At 38.1% G+C, this 15,436-nt stretch overlaps 1 pseudogene; it reads left to right on the top strand.

Moving 5' to 3' along the window:
- The first annotated feature begins 1,542 nt into the window (after positions 1-1,542).
- LOC148028865 (uncharacterized) lies at positions 1,543-2,282 on the top strand (annotated as a pseudogene).
- Positions 2,283-15,436: the final 13,154 nt, after the last annotated feature.

Raw genomic sequence — 15,436 nt, 5'->3', positions numbered from 1 at the left:
TTCTCTGTGGTTGTACGTAAGGGAAAGAAACACTACATGGTTGATCACATGTCCCGCATACCTACAGGAGAAGCTGCTGGACAAGGCATATCTGACGACCTACCGGACGCTCATCTCTTTGGCCTGTCTAGCAAAAGAGACTTGTTTAGAGCCGATCTGACTCCATATTGGGCCGATGATATAGTTCAAGTGCTAGAGAAGGGTCTACCTGAGAGACCTATTGAGAAAGCCAGGCTAAGGAGACTTATCTTAAAGATCCAGCCATACCAACTGATCGCCAGCCAACTCTATAGGCTAGGACAAGACAGTTTGTTGCGTAGATGTGTGTGTGAGCACGAGATGCATGATGTATTGAGAGAAGCGTATAGTGGAATAGCTAGAGGACACTTTAGTGGGGATACAACAGCCCGTAAGGTACTACAATGCCAACTATGGTGGCCCACCCTATTCCGTGATGCTACTAAATTTGTAAAACACTGCATTGAGTGCCAGAGGACTAAGGTACTTGTGCGCAAGGATAAGATGGAGTTGACCCCCTAATAGCACAACAACCCTTCAAAAAATGGGGCATTGACTTCATTGGACCTATCAGTCTTGCGACACAGTACTCCTAGGCATGCTACATCATTGTGGCAACTGATTACCTGACGAAGCACATTGCTAGTGTTGTACCAAATTTGTACTTTGTAGTTCCATCATGATACTGTACTTTGCCAAATGGGGTGACACAATGGCTCCACTAGTGTATTGTATCTCATAGTATAGTACCAAAAGTCTTCCTATAATTTTTCAAATACAATACCAAATGGATGTAGTATTCTATTACATTCCCTAGCATAGTACCAAAAGGGTACTATAAACTACCAAATGCTTCTGTGAAGCACGTAATTTCCATTGTACATAATAAAAAAGATCTAGTACTCTAGTACATTCACAATACCAAAAGGCTACTATAAATATTCAAATTGGTACAACATGGTATGAAATGGGGGTATCAAAGGGCTCTAGTACTCTTATATTTCCTATAATAGTACCAAATGCCTCTATGAAGTTTGAAATTGGTACTTTGTAGTACCAAATGGCTAAAATACTCTATTATATTTCAAAGCATAGCACTATTTTATTTTTTTGTAAAGTAGCAAATTGATTTTGTATAGTACCAAATTGGATTTTGTATAGAACCAAAAGGGTTTATTAAATAGGTCTAGTACTCTATCATATTTCCTAGCACAATACCAAAGTTCTGAGATGTAAAGTCTTAGATTGGTACTATAAAGTACCAAATTGATATTGTGGATTCCCAAATGTATACTGTACTAGATAAGGATACCAATACGTTCTAGCACAGTACCAATTATTATTTTAAATGAAAAAATAACCTCATGATTTTGAATTTTTAATGTCACAGGTTGAGTTATACCAAAGATTCAAAAGGGCCATCCAAAAGCATAAAAATCTCTTAGATGCTTTGAGGCATTAAAGCCTTACTTTGTCCAAAACTTGAAGAAGTGGCATACATATTGTTGTGTATATCATGTACAAATGATATATTTTAAGGAAGCATTTAATTTGATGAGAAAAAAACAAGTTTGAGCACCATGGAAAGGGTCATGGATGCATATGTTTTGTTTATTGCAAAAATGATGATCCAGATCAGTGGATATGGCAAAACCAAGCAATATATCATAGCATCACCAATGTGTGGGTATCACTTATGTGTCCAAAGCCTCACGATTCAAAATACCATGCAAAAAAATACTTATTAAGGGATTGTGGTAGATGTGGAGTTAAGACGTCGACAATGTGTCCTAATGAGACTTTAGTGGACAACAAGGACATGACTGTGAAGATCTTTATAGATGTCTCAACAAGGCAAGTGGATGCATGTGGGACATTGAGAAGAAAAGAAAGAACTTGGTGGTGAAATGAATGAGAAGCTCTACTTTTATTGACCTATTCTCCTCTTATCTTACATGCTTCATCAAGCACAACTTCATTTTTTGATGGCAAGCACAATAGTTCAAAGAGAGCTTTATGAAGTTTCCATCTGGTGCTATTTCAGTTATTGATTTTGCAAGGAATTACTCGTTTAAGATGCAAAAAGAGATAAATCCATGCACCGGTGGTCTAATCAAGTTATGATACTTGTTTGCATAACATATGTTAGGAACACTAGAGATGATGCAGAAAAGGCACTTCATTTTTACATATCTAATGATAAGTTGTATGATACTCTCTTTGTACAATATTACTTTATTCTCCACGACAAGTGGTTGAAATAGAAAGGCCATTCTTTAGAGCGTGGCTGAGTATGGCCAGATGGTGCAGCCTCTCAGTTCAAAGCTCAAAGATCTTTCTATTTTGTGGCCAGGTATTACCACTTGATATGTTTGTAGATGATGCATAACTTCCTGCATTAGGACATGGAAAAGAGGAGCACAATAGAGTTGAGAGAGAACCCTCACTCATGAGGAGTTGAAACCAAATGGTTGCTCTATGAAGTGTGCTATCGATGTAGTCAACTATTCAAATAAGACATTTTAGCTTGGAGATAAGGTGCAGATGCAATACAAAGAGTTTTTTGGCTAGTTTCCAAGGATGATGTGCAACATGATGAGCAATGGTATTATAACCATGTTGCGGGCTCACGCTTGTTTCATTTCATTGATGGATATTCAAAAGATGATCCATGTGCTTTACATTATCGAATACTCTCATGTTTTTGTGATCCATGTATTTGAAGACAATAGGGAATATGCAAGAACCAACAGCATGTAGAAGAATGGGATTATCTCATCATCCAACCTATCTCAGAATTAGAGGATGCTTGTAGTAATGACAAAAACAATGAGACATTGACAATTTTGGTTTTGATTTATTAGTGAAAAATGACTCAAAATTGCCCATTTATGAAGGAAACTTTGATCATTTATGTGAGCTATTGTCCAGTGGAGAAAACTTTGTAGTCAATGCAGTAGAGGAAGATAAGGATTTGTATCAAATCGAATGCGCTAGAACTATATATTAGATAGTGAAGGCACAAAAGGATGCATGGGACAACAAAATTGTCAGAGCGCTCAAAGTAGTTGAAGGCTTATATTATGGCCAAGTTGACAACAAGATTGACACATATAATTTTCTAGACTACATATCTCTGGTTATGATCTACTCACACCTTGTAAGAGCAATCAAGTTTCCCATTGAGCCTATCCGTACATGTCAAAATAGATTCAAGTTATCTACCAAGGTTTATGAAAGAATATACAATACCAGGCCATAATAATGATGATGATGATGATGATCATGATGTTGCAATCTTGGAATAGATAGTGCCAAACCATGGTAGACTCAATACCAATAAATATCAATGATAGCTTCTTCCAACACCTAAAAGCCAACCATGTAGATTTTTTGATTAAATAGGATTGATTTTGTCTCTCTCTTAAGCTTTATGTTCTCATAGTATCCACCGAGGTCTTAGAATGCTAAATTTGCAATGAAACACATACCTACTATCTCTAACATATCAAATTTGGTATTATGGATAGTACCAAATTTAATAGTATCCATAGTACCCATTGTTTAACAGTACTAAACTTGGTTCTCTAGAATATCAAATTTGGTACTATCCAAATTTGGGACTCTAGAATATCAAATTTGGGACTCTACAATATCCAAAGTTTAAAGACCTTTGTTACTTCTTTATTACATAGTCCAATTTGGCCTTTACTATATCAAATGGTTGAATTCTTTTGGTGTTAGTACTTTAATACAATACCAAATGTGGAATTGTATAGTACCAAATGCTTAAATCCTATTGATCTTGCCACTTTAATTCAATTCCTAGTTTGGTTTTGTGGAATTTCAAATTTGGTACTATGTAGTACCAAAAGTTTCAAGTCCCTTGTCGTCGCAGCTTTTTTACAGCATGACCAAATTTGGTATATGCAATACCAAAGCTTGAAGTCAATTGTTCTTGTTACTTAAATAGAGTACTAAACTTGAATTTGCATAGAATCAAATGCCTAGAAACATTTTGTTCTTCCCACTTTAATATACCACCAAGTTTAAATAGTACAAAAATTCGATACTGTAGAGTACCAAGCGTTTGCTACCAATATCAACAATAAAGGGATGATAATCACCATTGACATTTTTAAAGGCCCTAAGATGACCACATAATATCAAATACAACCTTATAATCAACTAGATCCTAATGACTCCAATAGTACTTTAGAGTAGAGTACCAAAGCAAACAAAACAATATAATATGCCAAAATTTATAGATAAGAAAAAGTTGAAAGTACCAAGAAGTACCCAAAAAAGGGTATGATATATTGACAATTTGATACAATAAATCAATACACACTATGGTAGGTAGGAGTGACTCTGAATAGCAAGAACATCATACAACTTCTAGACATTGGGGTTGAATTACAAAGTCCACATAATCTCACATCCTAGAGCCGTGACAATTCATGCATTTAGGGATTCAGACCTATATGAATAACCTTCCATCCCGATAAAGTAATTAGCCACCAGGGGGGACAAGTCATATTCGATATCAAAAATTAGATGTCACCAATAGTAGGCTAGTGGGCAGGGATCTTCAATCTATCATTGAAGCTAAGGCTCAACTATTTCCATCAGTACGAGGGACCATCTCAGAGCTTAGTTTCTAGCACATAGGAATGGATTGCTAAGCAATTTTCATATTCATTCTTTAAAGACTTGTAGCGGGTGACTTCCAAAAGTATTATGTTAGTGGCATTGAATTGAGGGTGTTCCCCACACTTTTTGCAAGTTTCATAAAAAACATAGGCTTTAGCCAATATTTAACACCAACATAAGGAATGTCGCAAAAAATCTCCCACCATACTTTGCACTCTTTTTGACGAAACATATCTGTTCATATAGAGATGATAACATAAAACTAAATCAATAAGACTATAGATCACATAAATACTGATGCCTTGCAAGTAGGTTTACCTGTAAGAACACTTGGCTTTTTCAAAATGCACAGGACATATGTAGACAAAATCTACAATAGTTTTGGACTCCTACAGTAGCTCCATAATATCATGACATTTACTCAAGTTCCTAGTTCTAGCAATAGCTTTTTGGCTTTTGCCCTTACCATACATTAACATTTTCAATTATCTTGGATTGTTTTGACCCATCTAGCTAGTCTTATTTATATGGATCTTTTAAATCCTTCAAGAGCACCCCATTGATATCCACAATTATCAATCTACCTTTTTTTGCAAGAAGATCATTTGGAATCTTACTTTCTCCGTCATTATGCTTATCAAGCCACTAAGGTCTTATGGCTACAAAAGAGATTAACAAATGAGATATGTGCAAGAGATAAAACAAATAGTTGACTCAAAAGTGGGATAAACAAGACATGTGTGAGAGAAATAGCTAAACCCAAAAAACACAAAAAAATCAGGTGTCATAGAAGAGTCATAACAAAAGGTTGAGTTACAAGGCCATATGGTGCTTGCAAATACACTACACTTGCATGCACACATCTTAGGCATATGCAAATGGGAGTGCTTTGTTCCTTTTATACAAAACAATTCTACTAGATGAGCATCATCTTCAAACACTATATTAGGGAATTTGAGATTTTTCATACACTTTTGGAACCCGAAATATCTTTATTATTTGACCATGGTCAAATCTTGTTGTCTTACTTAAAGGTGGAATCTACCCTAGATACTATATGAGCTACCTTCTGAAATCTCACTTTCAAATATGGATCAAGATTTAGCCACGTGGACAAATATTTACCACTTATTTGAAAATGAGACTTGGGAAATTCCCGAATTCTCTAATAATATGGTGTTTTCACTTGGTTGTGTCATTTTCTGTAGGTCCTATAGCATGCTCTTGCTCTCCCTCCAACTCCCCCCTTTCCGCTCTTCACAGATAGTAGGCTTGATGGGCCCCCCCTCTCTCTCTCTCTCTCTCTCTCTCTCTCTCTCCAAATCCCCCTCTTGCACTTCACATACAAAATGCTTCAGGGACTTCTTCTCTCTCTCCACGTGCAGTTAAGATTTTGCACAACTATCATTTGTCTCATGAAAGTGGTAAATGAAACAAAGGGGGTGGTATGGGTGCTTGAAAGCCAGCATGAAAGAACCAACCACATAGGTATAATCTAAGTACTCCCTACAAGTAACACAAGACCCCAAAACATGGATTGTGTTGCCTTCATCCACAATGTGGGGTCTGGGAAATAATGTGAATCTTCTATCTCTTTTCAATTTTGCAAGAAACATTTTAACAAAGCCATTCTGGACTTGAGCCTCTTGATACTCGTAATCATAGTCCATTTGCAGGAAAAACATAAAAATGTCGTGCTAGTAAATAATAGTAAGGTAATGTCCTATAAGAATGTAAATAGTAAGAAACAATAAATAGTGGCAACTAACATTGAAGCAATGAAGTGGTATCAACAAAAAGTAACAAAGTTTGAGATTGGTACTAAAAAGAACCTAAACTTGGTACTCAAGATACGTATGCATGTGACGATCCTACCAAATTGTATGAGTAGTTTAAAAGATGTATCTTAGTTGTGATAAAACTACCAAAAAGTACCAAGGACTTTCAAATTGTATGAGTAGTTTAAAAGATGTATCTTAGTTGTGATAAGACTACCAAAAAGTACCAAGGAATTTTAAATATTTTCAAAGATGAAGTTTAAAAACTTGGCATGCATAGAATATAGCCTAGTACAAAAAAATAGCAAGGATTTTTAAATGTGTAGACAAAAAAGGTACCAAATACTACAAAGCACTACAAAAAGGTACAAATATATTCCAAACTGTACAAAAAGTACCAACAGATGTAACTTTCCAAAGGTTTACTGCAAAAAGTACAAAGAGATAATAATATAAAATGTATCAAAATGTTATAAACTATGCTAAACATTAAAAAATGGTGCAAATAGGTCTCAAACAGTACAAAACAGTACAACACTCAGAAGGCTTGTTGCAAAAATATAGATAGAAAGAAAAATTGTACTAAGGGAGAGCAAGAAAGTACCAAAATGCAGCCAAACGTACCCAACTATACCAAAATGTTTCCAAATGTACCAAGATAAAATGTATAATTGTATAATGTACCAAGAGATAATGTAGCAAAATGTACCCAAATGTTCCAAAATGATATTCATACTAATATCTATAACAATGCATCAAACACTACAAAAAGGTCATAAATAGTATAAAAAGGTGTTTAAAAATGTACCAAATAGTAAACAAAGTTTAACATAATGTTCTACCACAAAAACTACACACAAACATATGATCATGGTACCAAAATGTACTAGAAGGTACCAAAGGTTCTAAAAGATCCATGAAAAATATACCATAATGTTCAAAAATTTTCACAATGTTTTAAAATGTACAATACTGTACCAAAATGTACAGAACATACCAAAAGATCTCAAAAGTTACCAAAAGGTATCAAAAGGGTTTAAAATTTTCATTTAAAAACATACCAAAAGTTACAAAAACTGTAATGTCCCCATTACTTAGTTTATTTTAATGAGCGTATACATTCCAAATAAAATTGATCTAATTATGAAACCGACTTTCATTTTGAAGATAATTATTATTATTAATGAGGTATTATATGCCAGTTCATGGAAGAAAGGCTTGGAAGATCCTCCCAAGACTAGCTTATTAAAACTATGTTGTAGTATAGAACAACAAAAAGAACTAGCCTAGTGGATAGTCACTTGGCAATTAAGTGCACTTGGGAGACCTCCCGGGAAGATTTTCCTACAAGCTAGTGGAGCTTCTCGCGCGCAGCCAATGGCGCCAATGAAGCCTTCGTAGCCTGTTGCCAAGTATGCAAAGGCCAAGATGCCAATGTCTATGCCTTGGTTGCCGCCTTAGAGTAACGGCCGCTTGACAACACGCCATGCAGTGCTCGCCCATAGATTTGTAAATTTTTATCTTGGCACTATATAAATGGAGCTCCCTCTCTGACATCATCAATGATGTCATAAGAAGCACTAAAAGAAAGCATTTTCTCTTTTTCATCAATGATGTCATCGAAAAATGCTAAAAAAGCAAGCATACTCTCTTTTACCCCCCTACAAAACTATAAATTGAGGGCTTGGGGATGACCATGGGAGAGCAACAAGGGCAATCTTGACGAGGACGAGACGTTGATCGAGAATGAGGAGACTCTATTCCGAAAGACGAAGAGACATCATTCCATTCAACCCAAGGAAGGGGATATGCTAAATGTCTCTCATCCTCTTCTACTCTAATCCGAGAAGAGAAGACACTGAAGAACTTTATCTTATTCTATTAATTCGATTAAAAGTCATACCTCTACTTTTGTCCCTATTCCGTCTACTAGAGAGAGAGAAGTATTGCTCTCCACGAAGCAAGAAGAACCATCCGCAAGGCCTACATCATCGAATCCCACAATAACCATCATCATTGAGAGTCTTACACCCTTGCCAACCGGTATTACTACCGTGTTCTTCTTCTTCTACGAATCATATTTTCGTCATGGCCCCGAAGAAAAATAATTTAAAAGTAGAAATCGCGAATGACCCTACTAATGTGGAAGCAACAATTGGAGTTGCGAGCACGGGAGTCAGAGGTGTGGATAACAACCCTTTACCAATTTTGATACCATAGGTGTTTCTAAAAATTTCTATGTGAATTCAATAGAAATAAGATAAGTCTCTTAAGAAATATTGCGATCTTAGAGTATTCACTTGGTAAATTATTAGAACATCTTATAGGGGCTAGAAACTATTAGGAAAAAACTATGAAATTCAAAAACTCAAGAGAAATCATGAGAAAATTTTCAAGATGAATTTATTAAGAATGAAACCCTGAAGAAATTAGTCAAGGATATAGTTTTAATCTAGAAGTTTTGATAAAAGATTTTAAAGATCGAAAATATCTCCAAGTTGAAGAAACTGACTTAAGGCTAAGGAACTTGGATTACAAGAATGCCATCATAAACCTTAAACTGAGAATTTAGAGGCCCCAAATCTAGATACCCTAGTTAAATTCCAAGGGAAAGAACTCATTGCATGAATTTCAAGGGTCAATTGCTACGAGGTTAATCATCATTAAAAGTAGCATGATTGTTTGAAGTCATAATTTCTTAAAGACATCAATCTTGTTTGTGATTTTCTAGATTAGATCCTGATTGAATTAAGTATTGGAACATATAAAAATCGAGGAGCCCTATATCTCCCATAAGGATAGGTGTTGAATCCACATACTAAGAGGGGATGTTTTTTTCACTGCTGCGGAAGCATGGACCAACTCCGATGGCGAGAGGTCTCCCAGTAGGGATTGCATTAAGTAGGAGGTGGTTAGGGTGGCCAGGGGGGACTCTGGCTAATAAATTATGTACGCACCTAGGAACTGCGTGGTCCCTTGTATGGCCCAAGTTCTACTTGGGACACCTAAAAATGCTAGCTATAGGTGGATTTGATCTTAGTGATGTGCAGATGCACCGGAGGAGGCAGCACGTGAAATTGTAATTTTTCTCCTATATGGGCAGGAGAACACACATTATGGAACATAATTAATGAATTTTTTTTATTTTGATTGTATGTCCATGAGTAAATTACACAAATGAACAACTGTGCATAAAATGATTTTTTAAAAGATTAATGAAGTTGTTTTTATATGTTTCATGTAATGTGGTAGGTAATTAGATAACTAAGAACTTCCATATAGGGAAGCAGGTGCATAGATTCTCGATGAATCCAGTCCTATGGCAGGGTGGTCTTGGTTAGCCGAGAGGTTTCCCTAAAAACAAACGCTAGGAAGAAACTCTAGGAAGGGCCGATTCGTTGACTTACCTAGGGTTTGATCTTAGAACCAAACTATAAATTATCTTAGGGGAAAGGTATGACGATTGTGCCAGAGCACTACAATGGATTTCATAAATCCTTAGTCTGCTACTGGAAAAAAGTGTTGTACTCCATGAACCAAGGGTAATGGAAGTCGCTCCTTTCGGACAAGAAGCCTCTCGAAGGACACCTCTGAATGTGATCTAGTTATCCGTGGGTACCAAGTAGGATGCTTCCCTTGCGGAGTAGAACTAGGGTTGACTAGCCAGACAAAATCATATCATTCTGGTTAAGTACAGATGGTGACGACTGGAAGGTAAACTTTGGGCAACTACTAAAATGTTGGTATCGAAGCGAAAAGAAATAAAAAACTTGGTAATTGTAGCCTGAGACATGAGTTGTTTTTCCCTTCTATTGCTGATATGTGTTTTTATCTTACCCAAAGAGACGAAGATTGGTAGCGATTCCTAGTCTTTCGAGCAATATTTACATCGGCAATGCATTCTGCCGATTATGGATGGAGAATGCAAGTAATGAGGATTCTGGACCGCATCTACGATCCTTCTCCACTATACCGGGAAAGATGCTGGATGATAAGTGGTGGATATTGTTATATTGACACAAGCCGTCTTGCCTTCCTTCAGACCAATTTGAAGAGGATAAGATGGATGGAAAACCTTAAAGTCGTGAATGTTTATTTATTCTATGAAGCCAAAGTGAATTCAACTTTATTCACTAGAGGCCAGGAGGTTAAACTAAATTGATATATTTATGAGGAAGCGACAAAGGTCATCCCAACGGACCGAATTATAGTTGTTGGTCACTCTAAATGTCGCAACTACATCAAAGATGGACTTCTTGATCTTCCTTTAAAATACTGATTTTTAGATATCCATTCTTAAAAGCCCGATTATTACCCAGTATCCAAATGCCATGCTTAGATTGTATTAGGGAAATCTTCTCTCCCAAATAACCAGCCATCCCAAAATAAACCATGTATTTTTTTCCCTACAGCAAAATAAATTATTTTGTCTATCCATTGAATATGAAATTAGTTACCATTCTAGCAATTAAGAATTACAAGTCAGTAGTAGATATATCTGAAATCCATGGTTAGATTCCTTAAGTTAATTTGAAAAATTCTATCATGATGTAACCTTCTTTGAAAATTTAATATAAAGTATTTCTATCCTTTTGAAATGATTTCTCTTTTTGAAAAGATACAAGCAAATTGTATGATAACATTCGTAGAGCTAACCAGAGAAAATCTTACAATACCATATGAAGTTGTTCCCACCCTTAATGTTGTTGAGATCCAAGAAAAGAAGTTTCTGCTTAAGCAAATCAAACCACCTGAGTTTGATGGCCAAGGCAAAAACGTCAAGGTTGAAGCAAAAATATGGGTCAAGTCCATGGAAGATTATTTCATTGTTGCTGGAATTACCTAGCTAATCAAGCAATGATCGACAAGTTAAAGCTGACAGGAGAAGCTAGACTTTGGTGGAAAAAATGGAGTAAAGACTAAGGAATCTCGGAAGCGTCTATTAGTTGGGACATATTAAAGGATGCAGTGCGAGGCTGGTATCTCTCACCAGCATATGACACACAAAAGATGAATGAATTATTTGGTCTAAACAACTTGGAATGACACTCGAAGCCTATTACTCGAAGTTTGCAACACTTCTCAAGTATGCACCATCTATTAGATATTGCGTTTTCCCATATTTACCTATTGTTCTTTTATGATCGAAGATAGAGTATTTTTCCCTTCTCCACCATGCCCTTCTCCATCTATCCATATACCTTCTACTTTTCCTGTTTATCAATTAACACCTTTCCTAAACCGATTCCCTTAAACTTTTAGCCACTCCTTCTTTAACTTATTCCTCCTTTTATGAATTTACCTACCCATCTCTTCATCCTCTGTTACTTATTCCACTTCCCTCTCCTACCTCTTCTATTTCTCAACCCCTCAGTTGGTTAGTGAATAAATTGGGTATACTTTAGCAAATCAATGGATCGAGGAGCAGAGCATCATAATCACACAATGGAGGTAGGAACTCATGGATTACTAGCAGGATAAGGTCTATGAGGTTTCCAAAACCGTTTGAAGCTACGAGGCATAGCCAAAGTGGTAGAGGAGGATTTGGGACACCAATCTTGATGCATGGATGGCTTCAGTAGGTGCACACTCCGACATCCTTTTCCTCCGTGGTGGTGCTGCCATCGTCATCAGCCTGATTTGGTGCCCTCACTGACGCTGTGGGCTGCGTGCAGGGACTGATCAGTCCATTTCAGTATATTCAGCATTCATTTCAGTCAGTGCAGATTTTCTTCCTTCATTCTCTGCTTTCTCTCTCCTCTCCTCTGTGTTCGTGTTCTTCTTCCGTTGCGCACTCTCACATGGTATCATCGCCAAGCTGAGAGCACGGAGGTCTTCATCGACTGGAGAGACACCACACCTATCATCTGTTGCTGCCCCTCTTCTCTCCAACAGCCAGGCGGCCCCTCCAGGTGGTCTGTACATTTGCGTTTGCTGCATCAGCCCCTTCCAGAGGCTGCCACGTCATCAACCAGCCCCTGTCTACTTGCATTTTCAGCTGGGCAGCCTTCTCTTCAGCTGGACGACTCCACTACTGGCTGCGTTTTGCATCCAAGGTGGTCGTTTTCCCTCCTGGCGGCTCCTCTCCAGCTGGCGCTTCTCTTCTTGGCTGCGTTTTGGTGCCTGGCAACTTTCCCTCCGGATTTTGTGCCCTACACAGCTGCGTTTTCACATAGCTTTTGGATCTAATTTCCTCCTCTTTTCATCAAGTATATGTACATAAGCAATGCAACCAAACACTTTGAAGTGACTGATATCGAGCTTGTGACCATATAACTTCTCATACGGTGTCAAATCATGAATTCCAACTGTAGGTATTCTATTCAGTACATAAACAACATTGACATTTGGAAAGTTCTTTTCATTAAGCATTGCCCTAGCAGCTTCCATAAGTATGCAATTCTTTCTCTCTACCACACCATTTTGTTGTGGTGTGTAATTGCATGTGAGCTTCCTTTTTATGCCATATTTTGCCAAGTACCTGTCAAACTCTCTAGAGACATTAGGGCCAAAAACACTTCCAAAAATGCACTTTTGTTAATCATGGGATTAAGAAACAGGCGAAAGAGAGTTTGCCACGTGTGCAAGAATATGGTATTCTTGTCTCCTCTTTTTTAAAGATAGTGGAGTCCATTTCGTGATTCTCTCTTCTCTTTTAGCCAAAATCCCCAAAGTCTGACATGTTTTGGAGTCCCAAAGACGTTATTTACTTACAAATCTGACAAAATACATGACAGAGATGTGATGAAATTAATAATGAGTTTTTTGAAAGTCGAGAGATCTTTCAATATTCTTTTTGGCGCCCAATACATATTCATTTGTGTTCTTGATGCTACTTTTTAATTCATTCACCCCTAAGAGCCATAAAGACAAAAATAATATAGGAATTTTCTAGAAAATCTGAAAAGAGGGCAGCAGGCACGATACGGCATGAGGAGGAACAAACGATCAAGACATATGTTAGTGTTCGCGCCATATCGGAGATGAGGACAACACGAGAAGAAAGGCCGATATGACGCAAGATGGCAATTAGGTAGACCACCAAAGGACGCCCTCGCTCCGTATCGAACAAGCATCCACAAAAACACTGCGGGTAGCAAGGAAAAAGGCCACGAAACGGCGCGAAATGAGGAAACCTGGGTAGACGTTTTTTGACCTTCGCTCTGTATCGAACACACAACCACGAAGCGGCGCGAAATAAGGAAATCGAGAAAGAGGCAGGAGCACCCTCGCTCTGTATCGGGCGATGAAAACCGATACGATGCGACAGGACAGGGACGCAATAGGTGCAGCACTGGATGGCTCCGTATCGGGCAAGCACGGCGCGAGAGCTCGAGAGAATGTAAAGTGTACACGTAAGAAAAAGGGTCCCTTATATACCCTCGTCAACCATGCCATGTGTCGAACACGTGTCTCGCATTGATTGTGCCACGTGTCTGCCTAATGTCTATATGCCACGTGTCAACTAACGATCGATCCACGTGTTTGCCACGTGTTTGTTGGCCATGTGTCACCCAACGACTAGTGCCACATGTCGGTGCCCAACGGCTAGTGCCACGTGGCATTATTGCACGCCCTACATAAGGAGGTGTCGATCATCTATACGGCTTTTTCGGCTGCCTTTGCGGACTTCTCATTATTCTCCCGATACGGAGCAAGAGTGAGTGTTCATGTTTTTCGCTTTTGCCTGCTCGCCTCATTTCGGGCTTAGCTATTCTTGTCTTGCTTTGGCGCGGCATTCATTTCTAGACTCCTAACCTAATACTGCGCAAGGGCGAGTGATCGCTAATTTGGGTTTTACCTTGTCGTGTCGTTTCGGGCACGGCCCTTTGCTTTCAGATTCTGGTTTGCATTCCCGATACGGCACGAGTACAAACATCCGTGTTTAGCATTTGAGTCTCATTGCGCCGTATCAAGCAAGCGTTAGAAACATGTCTGAACCTACAGATTTTCTGGGCTCCAAGGTTTTGCCAGGGACTGGGAAAAGGAGAAGGCTTTCTAGAGGCTCAAGGGCTTCAACATGTGATGATCTTGTGCATTCTATTTCTTCCCCATGCTTTGCCACCAGTGTTAGAATGCCAAGCACATCTCCAGGGAAGGGAAATTCTGCAATGAGAGTTATTGGAGTATCAGAGCTTACTGATGTCACTCCATCAGAGAGGCTTCTTGACTTTATCCTTCAGACTGGCATGGATCTCTCTTTCTATGGAGTTGTTAAGAATGTTTTTAATCCTGATTGGGACCTTGACAGTGTTTTGCAATATTGTAAAAAATATTTTTTAGAGGACTTTTTGAAGTTTGAAAATCTAGAAGGTCTTGCTATTGAAATTGATACAAAGGAATATGTCCATGTTCCCATTGGGTCAACAGGCAATGGAAAGTCAGTGTTTACTAAGAGGTGTGGTGCCCACTCTTTGGACAGGTTTTATGCAAGAGACATATTGTGCTCCACTCATTCCAAGAACTACAAGATTATGTCAAAGTCTGCTGCTTTTATTGTTTTCACCCTTGTCAAATATCCTCTGAAAGCTGATGGCCAACAGTTGGAAGGAGCAAAGTCTGCTAGCTTTTGTATGTTAGATGACGTGGCAGATGAAAAGGAAACAGAGGAGGTTGTAGATGCAGATTTTGAGGCTTCTATTGCTGAGAAGTTAGATGTTGCTCACTTCAAAGCTGAGACCATCATTGAGGAGAGCCAAGGAAATGCAAACCCTGCAACTGATGAGAGTTCTCACTATACTGTTCCTTCTCTACCATCTATACCTTTCAAGGAGAAGGAGTACATTTTACTGTCAGATATTCAAAAACTTTTCAATCTTAGGGAAGATTATTGCCTAGCCATTACTGTAGAGGCTTCTGATGCTGCAAATGGGATAGTTGACACAGAGAATGAATCAAAGGAAGAGATACTCAAACTTGATAAAGAAACTGTAGATGCTAAGTTTATTTATGCTAGTGAAGCCCTCTCTCTTTTTTTTGAAAAGGCA

The sequence above is a fragment of the Lygodium microphyllum genome, chromosome 11 (genome assembly GCF_053477565.2).
Source record: "Lygodium microphyllum isolate KBCC chromosome 11, Lygodium_microphyllum_v1.1.10, whole genome shotgun sequence".
In the NCBI taxonomy this organism is placed as follows: Eukaryota; Viridiplantae; Streptophyta; class Polypodiopsida; order Schizaeales; family Lygodiaceae; genus Lygodium; species Lygodium microphyllum.
The sequence above is the reverse complement of the archived record's forward strand: the minus strand, read 5'-3'. Positions and strand labels throughout refer to the sequence as shown.